Genomic DNA, 11,739 nt, shown 5'->3' on the forward strand with positions numbered 1-11,739 from the left:
ACACTCACTAGGCTAAATGAACATAATCTCTATACATCTATCGGTATGAATGTCCTTATTTGATTTTTCATGTTTTCTGACAAGTTCATTTTAATGCTTTCTCCTGAACGCGTTATTTTTCAAGTTTGCTAGCTATAAATCTTAACGTTTGTTTTCCTTGAAGCCCACAAAAGTACATTTGGACGTTGTTGTTTTTTACTTCTTCCTGACACGGATTTGACTGTCTTCCACGCAGATACAGTTGCTGCTGATGCTAGCTCAGCATCTCTCTGCTGGCTCCAGTGTAGTTTTTTATGCAAAGGCAAAACACCATGCTCTTGCCCCTTGCGTGAACAGGCGAGAAGTAAAATGACACCGATACGAAGCACACCGTTAATTAAAATATGTTTCAATATATTCTGCTGAAAATGCCTAAATATTAATTTACTTTACTCCACTTTCATATTAGGCTAATATTTCTTTCTTTTTCTTTTTTTTTTACAGGGTGAGCCGCAGCACCAGTTTTGCCTTTAAACTGGAAATACAATGGAAATTCGCGTTCACTTGACTAACCCCCACTGTAAGACTCTGTTATTAGCCCAACTGAAATAAAGTTTAAAGCTAATTCAAGAATGCAAGTCATTTTTCTTTTTGCATTCCATCACAGATTTTGGAGGAATCTAATGACAGATCATATCCACGCTTAATGCCATTTAGCAATCTGGCAATTTGATTTCCCTGCCAGACCAGTTGTTGTTTATCTGTCAGTGAGATAACACAGATTTAGTCAGATTTGGGTAAGGAAAGGAAAAAGTTAGGTCGTGTTGTTGTTTTATTTTTCTCTAATATCACATTCGTTTGCTTCCTCCGTTATATGAAACTTCAGTGAAGCAACTCCAAGTACCACTTGAATTGGTCGCTTTGGAAAGCTTCTTGGACTGGAAATAACCTGTATTGAAATGCTGACCGCATATTCCTGCTCTAATCCACTCGCCCGGTCGGCATTTCGAAGAGGGCCCCTGCATGCAGAATATCCTGAAAGGCTAGCGTCTCCAGGTGTTTAACCCGATCACCTTACACGACCACTGAGTTTTACGTTCCTTTTTTTTTTTTTTTTTTTTTTTTTTTTTTGTAAAGATTACTTGGAAATCTGTGCTTGCAGGCAATACGGAAATTACCAAGGGGGTGACGAAACATAAGGGTGCGCATAAGCCCCTGTTAAATCACTTTATTTAACACGGCCCTTTGTTTACGTTAAGCATGTAATTAACACCCCCAAACAAGTTTATTCACCTGGGCTAATTGTCTGTTTATCCCCGAGCTTCCACTGCTGTAGTCTTTACGATAAGCAGCGGGGGGACTAGCTCCTCAATACCGACGAGCCATTAGCTCTCTCTTTGTTTATTTAATTCCGCACTGCCTCACAGCACAATACGGGCACCCGTTAAACTCCATCGCGTGACTTTACTCAAGAAATAGATTACTTCAGCTCTCAAGCCTTAACTCGAACTAACAACAACAATAACTTTGTGCTTTTTTTCTTTCTGTTTTCTTTTTTTTTTTTTTTGGCGATGACAGAACCAGATGCTTAATGTCTTTCTTTCATGTGTCGTCCCAGCATGACCCACTGGACTTAGCAGAGCCGAGAATAAGGTAAAGAATTTTCAATTCATCTCATTTAGCTCTCTATTTAAACATGGTTTTTATCATATCATTAAAAAGCGTTCCCCAGTCTTTCCTAACGTTGACATGCGCACGGTTATTTGTGCACCGCTAAAACCTACAGCGGTGTGAGCGAGCAGTTAGGAGAAGAATTTCAGGAGCGTGTATCTCCTTCAACTGGTTCAGGTTCTAGTTTAAACCTCTTTTTTTTGTAGATTTTTGTAGGTCATTGCATGTTTGATCTGGACGGAAACTGTTACGTGCACACAGCAATAGTGGAAACAGTCATCCGTTTTCTGCTCGGCGGAATCGCGGAGAAGCGCGTGATCTATAAGACGTAGGCTATTTATGCTTTTGCATTTAATCTGTTTTGACTTGTTTTGCCGCCTCTTCCTGTCGTCATTTCTTCTTCTCTGCTTTTTTTCTCTCTCTCCCATTCATCACACGTCTCTTAGTCTCTCTCTTTTTCTTCTTTCTTTGCAGCTGCGAAATTCGTGATGCTGTTTTCAGACTATTGTTGCAAGTTTTCTTTCGCGGATCTTCCTAAATGGACGCTGGTGACGGTGGTCTGTCTCACGTGCCCGAGTATGAACATCATCTTTGCATCTCGTAAGTTTCGGAGATAAAGCATTTGACCGATATGCTTCGCCAAAAAAAAAAAAAAAAAAAAAAAAGGTGTGCGTTTATATCCAATCCACTGGAGTTGATTCAGCTGGTTAAAGAGGCGTCCCATGATAACAAAATTGCATATTCTTATTACTTTTCAGCTTCCGCCGCGGATACGCTGCATGCGCTCCACTACAAAAAAAAATCCGGAAAGGGCAAACGCAGCTTGCAGCTTTGTGGGGCCGTCGGGATGGGGCGCAACTGCCCCCTTTTTATTTGCTTAGTTGAAAGCTTTCAACTTCCTCTGTTTTGCATCGCCCAGGACCTTTGCATAGCCGTAACCTACAGACGTGATGTGGGGTTTTTGACAATCCGCTGAGGCACCATGCACTAATGTGAGTACATACAGTGCTGATACAGCACATGTCCTATAACTTTCGTAAAATACCTTAACTGTATTCTAGATGTTATAACTAGTCTGAAGCACAAATGCAAAGGGTTGCATTGTGTATGAATTGCATATTTCATGCTTTCTTGGTAGGTCACATAGCTCCGAGGAAGTATCCTATTACACATTTACCCAAAAAAATAAATAAATAAAAATAAAAAATCCTAAATAATTAGCACGGTTTCCTCCTTAAATCGAATTCTGTTATTAGATTTTTTGGGGAAAATGTTCATTGATGATTCTTTAATTGTATATTGTATCGTTAGGGTTCTTTAGCTTGTACTTCTACTTAGGTTCTACTTCAAACCCTTTCTGACACTTTAAGGGTTTCCCCAGAGGAACAACTAAAGATTTTCTAAGAGTATACAATTCATATACTTTTAACACTTGCTTTTGTCATTCTGTTTTAGACTTCCGTTCTTATTGACAACAAACGTTAAGCTGTTTTGGCAAAGTCCACCTTATTGTTCTGAGAAGGTTTTGTTCTCCATCACCATGTCTTTTTTATGTTGTCCCATTAAGTGGACATCCTGCTAGGGCTGCAGAATTATACAGGAGCTGTCCAATCAGTGCATCTGCACGGCTTGTTAGCGACATTTAATGAGGCTTCTCCGCGCACCGAGAGAATGGCACCTCGATGTTAGATTTACCTTGTGTCAACTCGTTACTTCTAATGAAGGCATTGGAGGATTCGCTGCTGAATGGAACCAGACGGCCGGAGCAGTAGGCCCTCGTCTTCCGAGTTCTCGTGCACCTCTGCCTAGCCAAACTCCATAGCGTGTGTGTGTGTGTGTGTGTGTGTGTGTGTGTGTGTGTGTGTGTGTGTGTGTGTGTGTGTGTTTTAAGGGGCGATTTTTTTCAATACAGTGATCACTCGTATATGGGTCTACATGCGCGGCATCTGCATTTATACCCTGAGAGAACAGATCAGCCACACGGTTAGATATAGTAAGAGCTATGCTGATTGACCTGTCAATCAAAGCCATAACACACCCTCTTATATCCTATTTTACCTCCTAACTTTACCCCATACTCTCTGAAGCCACACACACACATACACACACACACACACACACACACACACTTACTTTACCACGCTCCGAACGCTTGAAATCAATTATAAATCTTGAGCTTTGCTCGTCATACTTTAATACTAATTATTTTTTAAGACTGTATAAGCAAATAAATCTGAAATGTGTCACAATTCCCAACTATACAAACTATGAACTAGTCTGTTTGTATTTGCTATTTTGATTGATTATATGAACAATGGTTTGTTTATGGAGCTAGGAATAATTTTGTTAGGATTTTTCCAGCACAGCATGTCATTCATATGGAAATGCAAAGCATTCAGTTTAGATTAGACTATAATTTTATGCAAATCTGAAAAAAGATTTTTAAAATCGACAGTCATTTAGCCTCGGAATTTGATGACGTCATAAGGGTACTTTGACTTTTTATACATTTGTATATGTTAAATATTACATTAAATATCACATTAGGGAATGAAAATAATAATTAAATAATTAAATTATCTAGTATTGTCAGCACTAAATTCATGCACATTAATCGATTTATTCTTTCTTTTAAACATAAGTCACTATGTCAGGCACTAGGCCAAAGAAGCAAGACAAATTATTCATTATTGATTTATTGATAATGGTGAGTAGAGATTTACTCTGTTATATTATATTATATATATATATATATATATATTACTCTGTTATGTTATATTATATATATTTTTTTTAAATTGATAGGGGAACACTTTGCTGTGATTCTAGAACCTTTAAGAGTTCCCCCAGAGAGACAACTGAAGAACTATTAGGAGCTCTACATTTTCTAAGAGTGTATAGTTTTTGTAACATAACCTGCATTCTAATAACTAAGTTAAAGGTTGCAAAAAATACTTTTTTGCTTGCAGGTCAATGCCAGCTCTTGGTGCAGGCGGTGTAATCATCACTGTTCAAGGTGTGTGAGTCGGCCGCTTAACGCACAAATAAGATAATGTATGTATTTGCTAATGGCCCTGAGCCTGTGTAGAGAACTTATTACTCGCCACACACACTCTCCAAAATTATTTCTCAGGCATGAATTCTCAAAATATGTGCTCATTAGCTTGTTGTAGTATTTTACAACAAATTAATTATACATTAATAGTAAAGTTACATGAACATAAATGTTTATACAATTCCATTAAATAACAATAATAATAAAAACAACAATAATAATACTTATTATTATTATTATTATTATTATTATTATTATTATTATTATTATTATTATACAAGGTTTACATTTTTATATAAACTTTATTATGATGTAGTTTTAGCAGTAGTTTACTACCGGTCAAACACGATGAAACATGTACAGTACAATATGCAAAATTATGTTGTTATTATATTAACCTGGGGGGAAAATAGGGAAAAGGCTGTGGCAGTTCTTTGTTTGTATTAGTTTTCACACGAAATTACAATTATGCATTCTTAGTAAAGAGACTGACACTATTTTGTAATACCCACGTGTATTTCGTAACTTTAATTTGTAATCAAGATCAATTTCCACTGCTCAGTTCCACGTCTTTTTTTTCTACTGCTAGCAGTAGATTTGTAGAAGAGGTTCAGGTGTAGCATTGCTTTTGTATGCGTTATGTTATGTGCTATGTAAGGGCTAAAGTGAAATAAAAATGGAAATAAAAAATTAGAAAATATTAAGTCACTTTTGTTGATTAGGACACCTCGACGCCTTTGTCTCTGAGGCTACAATGTTCAGTGATGCACTATAGTAGCCTAATTATCCTGACTTATTTACGGGTCCTGGCATGAACCGTCATCCAGTATGTCAGTGATTATTGTTCCAGTGCGACACGGGATTATAGGAACGGGAAAAAAAGTTTCCAGATTTCATATTACTTATGCAATATATGATTTTTAAAAACAAGCATGATAAATAACCTACTACATATGAGACAAAGACTAATGAGTACTCTGTTGCTATTAGTTACAATGTTGACTATAGTAATGGATGAATACTCAGGTCGACTGCTCAGGATTTATTATCCTGGTATTTGCATAAATCTGCTACTTACCCATCTTTTCCCCTGACTAGGTCGTTTTGGGGTCTGTCCTAAAACCCTTTCTCAAGATTTACGCTAAATTAATGCTCAGAACAGACCACTTCACTTAAAATATTGAACCTGATTACTTACCCTATATTTCCATAAGACTGAATTAGCCCCTGCGCCTATATGTCCCCTCTATTTAATTAAATCAAGGCACACTGTAAGGTAACACAGGCATTGTCATCGAGTGTAATGTTTATTTTTCACAACTTCTAGGTATGAAACGTCAGATAAACATACATCACATACAGATGAGTTTATTATGTAAACAGTACATGTCGAATTTAAATTCACCCTCCACCTCTTGTGCATTCTTATCTATTGCTATCTATAGCTCAAACCACAATGAATGAATATGCTGCGTGGACTGAGCTCGTTATGTACGGGTGAGTAACTCCTGTCGGATGGGATATATGTCTGCTGTAGAGCTGGACTAGAGGAATCGATAGAGAGCGTCTGGAGAACTCCGGTACAGGCGCGGAGTCGCATCGGCCTGACAGCTACAAGCGGAGTAACGCCAGTGAACCTCAACAGGTAGAGCTGTTCCCAAAACTCATTACCTGTTAGGAAAAGTATGCACAAACGTCGCCCGCATTTAATTTGACCAGCTTTCCATAATGACATACAAAACAACATTTAATGTATAACCTGTAACCTACCTACTGAAAGAAAATGCAATTCAGAGAGAGAGAGAGAGAGAGAGAGAGAGAGAGAGAGAGAGAGAGAGAGAAATGATTTACTGTGTATAAAACGAAAAACAATAAGCTGGATATTATGTAGACGTAGCTGGCCGTGCACATAAATTAATGTTTTGTTTTTTTCCGTTTCTCATATAACCTTTAAACAGACGTTTGTATGGTCCATACTTCAATGGGCTATTTTAAGATACAGTGTATATCCCTGGTATTCAATGAAACTCGTTATGGTCAGCATCTAGCTTATGTTAAATTCAAGATATTAGACTGCGATGTGCTTGTTTTGCATTGTATTTTTTTTTAACGTAAAAAAATGCTAAGTTGTTTTTAGTAGCCTATGTTGTGTACAAATGGAATATGATTTTATTTTTAGGTTGACAGTTCTATGGGTGGTCTATATGTCTCTGTTTTATTTGTTAGGGCTCTAGATGTAAAGCCATATCGGGATTTCTGTGAAGCGACTTTATTGTGAAAATGCCCAATTGGTAAAAGCGCTTTATGAAAAAAATATAATTGAATCGAATTGAAATTGTTTGTAACCTAGACCGTCTGTTCGGCCTTGTGTAGATTTTTTGCCTCCAAAAAGCATCGCTGCCAAAGATTGTTAACTGTTAGAGCAAGCTTTGACCATTCTCATTCTGAAACTGGGCCCCAAGACTCAAATTACTGAACCAAATTTGCACTTAACTTTGTTGAAATTGGAACTTATCATCAAATGCTAAAAACATAAATAGCAAGTATCTTATGTCTTTTGAGCTTACACATTTTTTCGTTCTTTCGTTTCTTTCTTTCTTTCTTTCTTTCTTTCTTATACACTTAAAAAAATAGAGAAGGAAAGTGAGTAAAGGCAGTCTCTACAAAGTTTTGGTAAGCTCACAAAACAAAAGCTCATTTATACTAATGAACTTCTTTACGCAGTTTTCTGATAGTTACCTGGCAAATAAATCTCTATCCTGGCTCAACACGATTTAATTATCATTAGTATTTTCATATAATTAAACGATTAATGAACAGACGCTGTTTGACAATTATTACAATCGGTTACAGGAAATTTATCTTATAGGTATCTTATAGGTTAAATGTATCTAGCCTAACAGGAACTAGAATCACTAATATGATGAACTGGTATATTTGGACAGTATTTGACTATGACGCACTTAAGATAAGTTGAAATAAAATTTAACCCAGGTTAAACAAATTTGATACCCAAGGTCTCTCTCTCTCTCTCTCTCTCTCTCTCTCTCTCTCTCTCTCTCTCTCTCTCTCTCCTTTACTTATAGTAGAGGCCTATAAGTGGAAGTTCAAAATTACCTTCGGCTTAATCAGGCAAATTCTGCATAGTCAATGTAGCAAATTTCCATATTTTAAATCGTTAATGTCCAAAGTAGGCTAGTGCTTATACTCCGTACCTTCGTCATTAAGTGACTCACCATTTCATTACATGATCGCGTCACATACTGCATAGTGCCCTACGAAATAATGTACTTGAGTTCAGGTAAACCCCATCTAACCCCACCCCTTTCATGTACTTGAATTGGCTAAAGTTGAGTCACACACTTGTGAGTGGCAGGGAAAACTATTAAACAAGCTGAATTTTAAAAAATACATATAAAAATATATTTTACTATTTAAAAAAAGGAAAGTTTTTTCAGGACAGTGGTTAAACAACTGGACTAACAACAAGACAGGAAGAAAACGGACAAAATTTTGTAGTGTATGGTCTGAGGCCCAGCCTGTGTGTGATGCCCTGGTGCATTTGTCTGCTAATAAGTCACACAGAGGTAATGGGAAGTTATTGGGAGCTCGTCTTAAGTTCATGGTTCATGGCGAGGTTAAAGAGACTGTTGATACTATTGCTTGCTTTCGACGTTAAGTCCTCTTCCTTCCTAAAAGAGGATGTGCCCTAGTCACCGTGCACTCATGTTTGTTTTCATAGGTTTATGTCATCAACTCAAACAGGAACACACAATAACATCACAACGTCATAGTTTTTCTCTCTTCTTTTTTGTAAAACCACACAAGGCCTGTCCTCGAACTTTAGTCAAGTCCTTTGTCTTTGTCTATTTTTAGCACCCTAACCCAGAATATGCAGCGTTTGAGAACTGACTACTTTCATTCATAGGGAAAACCTCTACAGCACATAATAATTATATGTAGATTTTGACTGGGAATGGGTTTGTTAATTCTGACATTTCTGATCACCTGTAACATACCACGCCAAAATTTTAATGTCTTGCATAATGATATGTGTAATAGATGATATGACCAGCTGCTGCATGTATTTGTATATATATATATATATATATATATATATATATATATATATATATATATATATATATATATATATATATATATATATATATATATATACAGTATGTATGTCATCAATAAAATCTGTTGTCTAACTGACAGTGAGTTATTAAAGTCATTGCCTGTTGGAATGAAAACTGGAACAAAAAGTCTTCTTGTTAGCTTGTCACTAATTAGATGATTTATCTGCTAGCTTTTTCAGAGAGAGAGAGAGAGAGAGCGCTAAGAGTGGTACTCTTCATTCGCAAACCCAACTCTATGCTCAATGCTACTACGCAATTATTTATTTGTGTGTGTGTGTGTGTGTGTGTGTGTGTGTGCGCGCACTCTGATCTGTCTGTCTTGATATTGCCTCCATTAGCCTCATTACATCTGTTTATGCACAGCAGCAAGAAGCATTCAAGTCTATTTAGCTGCAGACTAGTTGAGTGTTATCAAAACTCATTCATGTCCTCTCTCTCTCTCTCTCCCTCTCTCACTCTCCTACCAGGCGTGTTCTTGATTGTACCACATGTCATAGAAGCATTAAGCTTGGTGGTTCAGAAATAAACTTTATGTAACAGTATTATAATTTATTTAAATATTTTACAATTTGTGTTGTTCGTGCTGCAGCCAGTTCAGTACAATTATCTTTTTAACTTACCTGACCTAATATTATTGAATTTAATTTTTCATCCTGGTGTTAGTGTGTGTTCAGCATTTGAAATGTGCTGATTCCAGGGTGGTGCATGGTCATTAATTGATGCAAAGCTGATCTTTATAGCTGTAACACCAAAATAACACCAACATACAGCTGCAACACCAATATACAAATCCACAGAAAATCAGTCTACAGTCCTGCTTTTTCTTATAAAGTCTTTCTCAAACACAAGCACAACCAAACACATGGTCAAGCCAAGAGGTCTCTTTCCCTCTAAGGTCTGTCGTTGGCTGAGCTGTAGATGATATCTTTGCATTGTAGTAGTGACCCCAACAGTCGGACACAGAGAAGAATGGATGAACCAAATGTCATTGTTCATTACCACTTCTCTGATTTGTTTGGCTATGGTTCTGCAGTATATTCCCACCCTTCCTATCTCTGAGCTTGTTCCTGCACTGCATAACCTATGCATACATGATCACAGAGGTGAGTGCACACACTATGAAAAAAGAAATAATGTCTAGGAGAATCATTTTGACAATTTTCCACTCAAACAGTTTGTTTTTGGGAAGTCAAGACAAGCAGATAATTTTGCCTTCTGTGGTACTATAAACAAATACGATCTGCATTTCTTACAGTCTCTCAAAGTAAATACAACTGACATTGCCTTACTCTGTGGGGGATTGGAATGTGATCTATATAATTCAGAACAAACAGAAGGTAGAGGCAAAATGTAGTGGCCCATAATCCCATATCTGCATTATTATTCCTGAATGAAAAACAAATTCTGTAAAAAAGGATTAGTGGGATGTCATAGAGGAACCAGTTATAAGGACCAAAGTTAATTTGCAACTGTAGCAACTACTGGAAATGGGGATTATCAGAAGTGTGTGGGCTGTCTTTATGGATGTGACTGAAGTGGGGTTGCCCAGGCTACAACTGCATGCATTAAAGCATCATAAGGAGCCATACACAGGTCAAAAGCATTTAAGTAGAGCCAGCGGTTTCAGCTTGTCATTGTATGCCAGGCATGTTTTTTTTTAAAGCATAACATTGGACTTCAACCTGAATACACAAACCACACTTTATCATCATCATTTGATTGCAGTAAAAAAAAATTAAAAATAAATAAAAATAAATAAAAAAAATAACCTTGTCTTAACCTGGTCATTCTAAGCTGAATGTAAAACCATACTTTATCATCTACACTACTGTAGTAGAAGGTAAAAATAAATAAATAAATAAATAATTTAATATTAATAATAATAATAATAATAATAATAATAATAATAATAATAATAACAACAACAACAACAACATAGTATTCTGTACATTATTTTAATAGAACTTGCATTGGAAAACTTCCCTTTTGTTGGTTTTTGTGTCGATTATGAATGTTGAAATGTTATTTATTTATTTATTTTAATATTTGTACTCTACAGAATACAATTAAAACATAATACTGGTGAATGAGAACAAAGCAGAAATACACACCTTTAAAATACTCATATATATGCGCACACATTTTCTAGTAATTATTTTTGATACACAAGCACTGGCTCTAGACAAAAAAAAATGTGAAAAGTGATTCATTCATTCATCTTCAGCAACCACTTTCCATTTGTTAGAGTCACGGATTCCAGAATGGGAGCCCATCCTGGGAACAGTTTGGGACGAGTATGGGGACACAGTCTGAACAGGACACCAGTCCATCACAGGGCATCACGCACACACACATTCACACACTCATTCACACCTAGAGACAATTTAGCAGAATCAATCCATCCATTAGCATGTTTTTAGTATCTGGGAGGAAACCGAAGAACTCGGAGGAAACCCACACAGGCATGAGAGGAACATGCACAAAAACTCCACACAAACAGTAACCTGAGCTCAGGATCAATCTATGACCTGGGAGCTGGGCAGTGTCAACACTCCCCCCTGTGCCACTGTGCCGCCCTTTAGAAGATATTATTAATATGAATAACATCTTCAAAATGACTTTCAGTTTGCACTTAGTTACATAATCATTTAAATACCAGTGCTCCAGCTTATCTGTTTTTATGTCTCTGAATTTTAAATTATGTTTGTGATTGTGGTCTAAGGAAAAGCCCTTTTGTGTTATTGGGCTTTAAAAAAATATTTTTTTAAAAAATATAAATCTATGAAATGCATAATTGCACTTCATAATAAATATAAATCTATTAAGCACTGGCATCTCTGCTGCAGGGTGCATTTGTTACACACTCCACAATATGAAGATCCTTTATTTATT

General features: G+C 36.5%; 1 long non-coding RNA gene across 2 annotated transcripts; it reads left to right on the forward strand.

Moving 5' to 3' along the window:
* The first annotated feature begins 416 nt into the window (after positions 1-416).
* On the forward strand, positions 417-8,784 carry LOC108262545 (uncharacterized). Of its 2 annotated transcripts, none has more exons than XR_001811919.3 (6): positions 417-1,035; positions 1,558-1,978; positions 2,125-2,250; positions 2,409-2,642; positions 4,620-4,666; positions 6,151-8,784. It is a non-coding gene; the product is annotated as an uncharacterized LOC108262545 (long non-coding RNA). The 2 variants fall into 2 exon arrangements; XR_001811929.3 differs by having other exon boundaries at positions 1,558-1,632.
* Positions 8,785-11,739: the final 2,955 nt, after the last annotated feature.

This window comes from Ictalurus punctatus, chromosome 3, assembly GCF_001660625.3.
Source record: "Ictalurus punctatus breed USDA103 chromosome 3, Coco_2.0, whole genome shotgun sequence".
Taxonomy (NCBI): Eukaryota; Metazoa; Chordata; class Actinopteri; order Siluriformes; family Ictaluridae; genus Ictalurus; species Ictalurus punctatus.